This window comes from Rhinolophus sinicus, chromosome 14 (genome assembly GCF_057876585.1).
Source record: "Rhinolophus sinicus isolate RSI-liver-muscle chromosome 14, RSI-T2T, whole genome shotgun sequence".
In the NCBI taxonomy this organism is placed as follows: Eukaryota; Metazoa; Chordata; class Mammalia; order Chiroptera; family Rhinolophidae; genus Rhinolophus; species Rhinolophus sinicus.
Genome location: NC_142514.1, coordinates 91,981,761 through 91,987,919, shown reverse-complemented (window position 1 = coordinate 91,987,919; position 6,159 = coordinate 91,981,761). Strand labels below are relative to the sequence as shown.

Here is a 6,159-nt window from a genome sequence, read left to right as displayed (position 1 = left end):
AATGAAGAGATGACTGAAACAAGGCAAAACCAGCGATCCCACTAAGGACCACATTGACTCTCCTGTTAATGCCAATTAATTTAGTTAACCAGCCAAAGGTGAAAGCAAATTCCATTTTTTTAAAAAATTCTATTATTTTGATGAAGTTGGCTTTTTTAAAAAACTGAAAAAAACCAATGCAATATTGAAAGTAACTTAAAAATCCAAAATAAAAATATTGCCCATTCAAAGTTTCACTTTATCTCCAGAACTTAATTACCATTTGAGTCTGCAAAAGAGAGGCAATTCTTCTGGAAAAGCTAGCCCCTTATGAACTCTACCCTGCTTGAAATTTCTAAGCCTTTTTCATATTTCTATGTCTTTTTTCAATCAACCTCTGACTCAGCACTCAGTCTAGGAAGGGCTGACTTATGTTTCCAGGGACTCATTTCACAAACATCTTAGAGCTCCACACAAACAAGGCAGCAGACAGCCAGGCTCCCATGACTTAGCACTCATTCAGAGCCGCACAGGTTGGTGGCTTCTGTGGGTGCGTGTCACAGCTGTGTGGACTTCTCAGGGGGCTTTGGGGCTGAGTGGAGGAAGAAGTTTCTCTTTCTTTCTGAAAACATAGTTAAAATGCTAGACCAACACAAGTGAGAGAGTTGTGCAAAGTTAAAAACTGCAAATACTCATTATTAAGTTATTCTTCTACCACTAAATTACTCTCAGTTTCAATGACTGAATGTCAGGGAGATAACTACCGCTGAGGGGGTTGGGGGTCACTTGGGTGGTTGTTGGGCTTTTCTTTGAGACAAATGAGCACCAATTTGGGGGAGTCTGACCTCATAATCCAGGCTTCTTACATCACCGGGGTCTTATGCAGACGCTCATCCATCTCTTGGTTCCTTCGGGGGCTACTTGTTTGTTATGCTTAAACCATGTGGTAGTTTGATGGCGTTTGCAAATAAAATAAAATATTTCCACTGCTTTTCTGACTGCTACTTAAGGCCTTTTTACCTATCTTAAGAAAAAGAAAAGCCACTTGATAAAATACTGTTTGGTCCAGGTAACTGAGGACAGAACTTGGTCATTCCTCCTCCGTGATGGCCTCTGACCAATAAATGTTGAGTCTCACGGTGACTTCTTGTCTTCTACACCTAGAGGTGGAAACTGGGATTAATTCAAACTTAAAATCATCAAAACATCACTTTACCAGCCAGTGACAGTAAGAGTTTTTAAAGTGGTCACAATTTTTGGTGGGTTGCTGAAATTATTTTATCAGCAAAATAAATCATGTTGCTGTCGAAGGTTCCAATGGACGCATTTTTGTTTCTGTGATACAGTGGAAAACTACAAACAATGCAAGGTAAGGGGATCATACACAGCATGTCCACGTTAGGGCAGAAGCTCTTTATTTGGGTTTGTGGATATATAATTGTGTGCATGTATCTGGGGAGAAGATCCATGTCTTTCATCAGGCTTTGACATGGTGCCGTGACTTCTCCAAGGATTAAGAGTTCCTGAGGTGGACATATCTTTTATATCAATTTACAAAGATGCGCCATAAAAACAGCACTTTGCTACAAAATTTTAAACATGCACAGTTTAAAAGTCTGGATAATTTTAAAGTAAATTTAATTTATTTTAGATTTAGAACTTAAAAAGATGGTAAGTAAGCAATTCCACGTATTAAAGTCTTCCAGAACCCAACACTCCCATTACTTGGGTAAACAGTTTAGTATAGATGATGGCCTTACTGATATCTGAAAATGTGGCTTTTTGGTCATTCATACATACAATATTCACTGAACTTATGCCATGTGTCACATACTGTGATAGGACAGCTGCCTCAAAGCTATAGGGACGGATGAGAAATTCACAGTCCAGTTAACCGATAACTATAATGCTGCCTGTTTTGAGAAAAGTAGGTGGCATATGTAGATGACTCCTGAGCTAGACGGGTTCAGACAAATCTTAGAACAGGCAATCCTTGAAGTACATTGGACTGAGCTTTAGGAGTTAGCTGGGTAATAAGGGCAGTGAGCAGAGGGACAGAGGCAGCAATTTCATGAACCTGCTCAGACTGTAATGTACATACCGTGTTTCCCTGAAAATAAGACCTAACTGGAAAATAAGCCCTAGCATGATTTTTTGGGATGATATCCCCTGAACATAAGCCCTAATGAGTCATTTTGGAGCAAGAATTAATATAAGACTTGGTCTTATTTTTGGGGAAACACGGTAGGAATTACCTGGAGCTCATTAAATTGCAGATTCTGAATCTGTGGATCCGGGTGGGGCCTGAGAATCTGCATTTCTAAGAAGCTGTGAGGTGATCCACTGTTGGCTGACCCCACTTTGAAGAGGAAAAGAGGTTTACCAGACCACTTAGGGATCAACAAGTAGCTCAGTGTGGCTGGGGCTCAGAGAGGGACTCAGGGTGCCTGGAGAGCCCGTCGCCTTTTGAAATATTTCAAACATATAGAAAAGTACAGAGAATAATGTAAGCATGTAACATCTAGATATTACAAATGTTGACTTTTCTCCTTCAGGCTTTTTAAAGATATGGGAGAAACTCCGTTATGCTCCTCCCTCACCCCACACCCACCCTTCCCTCAGCAGGACTCCTCTTGTGACCCGGTGTTTATTTATTCCATCATGCTTTTACATTTTCACAGGTGTATGTGTAAATAATTAATACTTAGTGATGCTTTGTATTTTCTATAAATTACACTTCATACAGTTTACTGGAACTTACATCTTTTCTCAGTTTTATGTTTTCACAATCTGTACTGCTTGATTTTTGGAGACATAGTACATTTATTTTGAGCTATTTTGGTATTATTCCTATGAGTTTATTACAGTTTATTCAATCCATTTCCCTATCGATGAAGATTTAGGTTGTTTCCAGTTGTTCATTCTTAAAAACAGTGATTTGGAAAGATTTTTATGTATGCTAGATATTAATCCTCTATCACTTGTATGCATTGCAAATATCTTCTCCCAGCCTGTTTTTTTGTTGGTATTGGTTTTAACTTTGCTTATGGTGCCGTTTGTTACGTGGAAGTATTACATTTTGATGTAATCAGTTTTGCCAATCTTTTTCTATTGTTTGTGCTTTTTAAAAAATATATATCTTTTTTAAGAAATGATAAAAATGTGCTCCTTAACTCAGGATCTTGCAAACAAGAGGAATTGGTTGAGAAGAGCTAATATGACTTTGTGGGTGCTGTTTTTCTGACTGCAGTTTTCTTAACTATTTTCTTAATTATTAATATAATGATATCTTCTTGCAGTAGTATTGCTTAGATGTGGTCATGTTTGATCTCTTTTTCTCTAAAGGACTGGTAAATTCTTCACAATAAAAATAAAGGCGAGTGTTGGTGTTGTCCACTTTATTTCTGAATCTGCTTTTGGTTCTTAAGTGCGTTGTCCATTTCTGGGCCACACTGGAACAGCCAAATGGAAGAGGTACATAGGGCAAGGTCTGTGGAGGTCCCCAGTGCAGGAACTTCTGTCCCCATAGAGGTGGGGTACACCACCCTCCTGGTACATCAATATGTTCAGTGACCAAGAAGTTCCCCTGAACCTCATTGTTCAGAGTTTTTATGGAAGTTTCATTACTTAGAAATAATTGATTAAATCATTGGCTCTTAGTGATTGAACTCAATCTCTAGGCCCTCTCCTCTGTCAGGAGGTCAGAGAGTGGGGCCAAAAATTCCAGCCTCTAATCACATGGTGGTTCCTCTGTCGATTAGCTCCATCTAAAGCTGTCTAGACACCCACTAAGAGTAACCTCATTAGCACAAACTCAGGTATGGTAAAAAATGACTCATCATAAATAACAAAAAAACTCCTATATTCAGGAGATGCCAAGGGTTTTAGGAATAGTGTGCCAGGAACTGAAGACAAAGGCCAAATAAATTTTTTCATTATAACAACCCCCCTGGTTGTTTTCTCTAACCCTTCTCACAATTCTGTTCAGATGAATCATCTGGGTGGAATTTCTTTCTCACCCATATACCTGCAACTTCTTGGGAGACACAGTGGCCGTCCTCGGTACCCCATGTGCATGTACCATCATTGCAACATTCATAACACTGTATTGTAGCACCCTGTGTGCCTGCTTATGTTCTCTAGATTATAGACTCCTTGAAGCAGAAGCATGTCCTGTTCGCTTCTGTATCCCCACCATTCTAGCCCAACATCTGGGCCATAATGGTTTTCAATCCTTTTTTTCTTTTAACGGATTCATTCAGCATCTCACATGGGAGAGACTACACTAGGTGTTGGGCACACAAAGTCACTGCGACGTAGGACCTGACACTCCAGTGGGCTTGGATTTCATCCTGGAGTAGACAGAAGGACCACCCAGGGTGATCTGCATTTCTACCAAACCCTGGACATGCCTCAGGTAGCACAGGTTTCCTCACAGACACTGAGATACCCTGTGGCACCGACAACTCCGCTGTGGCTCTCAGGCTGGGAACGCTCTGCCGCTCTGCCCCTCATGTTCCAGGAACCTCCTTGGTCTGTCTTCTAGGACCCAGAAGCCATGGTTTATTTGATTCTGTACATTTTTCTCTGCCTGAGAGGCAAGGGTGTAGAGGATAGGAGCTTCAACCCTGTCTGATTCAAGTCACTTAACTCAGTTTGTATTTGCCTCAGTTTCTGAATGTATAAAATGGGTATTATAATAATACCTCTTAGAATTAATTTGAGGATTAAATGAGCACTTACAGCACTCTGTAAGTACATAACAAATGTAATCTGCAATTAACATTTCTCCTTTATAATCTTACCTTTATGGGGAAAATAAAATATATCCACATATGCATAAAGGAATGTTGGAGAGACATACCAGACACTACTAAATAAAAAGTGGGAGAATAACTTTTTTTTTTAATGTCTGATTGTATTTACTTGTTATTCTTAGAAAATCTCATTTTTGACTGGACTCGGACTTAGAGGTAGAAGCTCTCAGACGGGACAGTCTATGTCTCTTGGCCATGTGTTCCTGGCGTTTTTCTTTGGCCTCCTTCATTCTCTTGACCAAATGTTTAGCATATTCTGTGGCCTCTTCCTTCTTTTTCTTAGTCTGCTGTTTCTTCAGAGAAATACCCTGATGTTTGTGTTGCAGGACAGACGGAGTAACAAGACGCTGAATCTTGGGTGCTTCGGTCCTAGGTTTCTTACTTTCTTTGTTTAGCGGCTTTCTCACAACATATTGGCTGATACTGTCTTCTTTAGAGAGACTGAAAAGTTTGCCTATTCAGCAAGCTCTTTTGGGCCCCAGGCGACAAGGCACAGTAGTATCGGTTAGACCAGGGATAATTTTCTGCCCTTTTTTAACAATGACCAAGTTGAGAACACTCAGACTGGATCCACAATACAACCCCAAACAGATTTGCACTTTCTTTCTCCAGTCCTCCTTGGCCTGTAACAGGAATGCCCCTTACTTAGGAGCAGGTGGACATAGCCATGGGTCAAAACATGCTGCTTCATGGGGAAACCTTGTTTGTCGTTCCCACCACTGATTCCAACCACATACCCTTCCATTCTTCACCCGGAGCATCAGCAGCCACTTCTGTGGCCATACACTTCTCATGAAAGGTATGAAGGTTTGTTTTTGTTTTTAATTTTATTTAAAAAAATTATTCTACTTCGGCTTCAGGTGTACAGTGCATTAGTCAGGCATCTACACAGTCTATGATGTGATCCCCTTGATAACTCCAGTGCCCATCTGGCATCTTACATAATCTTTACAACATTGTTGATTGGATTGGTGAAGAGATTAGAAAGTGCAAATTAGTAGGCATAATATAGTCATGAAGATATGAGATACGGTATGGGGAATGTAATCTAAAATGTATGAAGTTTGCTTTCATTGTTCACTTCAATGAGTTTCTGGCAGCCAGTGGCTGGGAAAGAGCTGTTCAGCTTCATCCTGAAGCAGCGACTGCCTCCAAGGCGACACGAGAAAGACAAGAATGACTTTTTAATGTATATATTTTTAAATCATTGTTTTCACTTGTCTAGAGTTTTAACTATGTGTATTTATGTAGAAAACATTTCTCCATTATATCTGACAGATTTCAAAATCTCTCCTCTGTGTTTATCTACGTTATCTGAAACTGAACGTGCGCAAACACACACACACACACACACACACACACT

At 40.0% G+C, this 6,159-nt stretch overlaps 1 pseudogene; it reads right to left on the bottom strand.

Annotated features, from left to right (window-relative positions):
- Positions 1 to 435: 435 nt before the first annotated feature.
- LOC109458583 (small ribosomal subunit protein eS6-like) lies at positions 436 to 5,928 on the bottom strand (annotated as a pseudogene).
- Between the last annotated feature and the right edge of the window lie 231 nt (positions 5,929 to 6,159).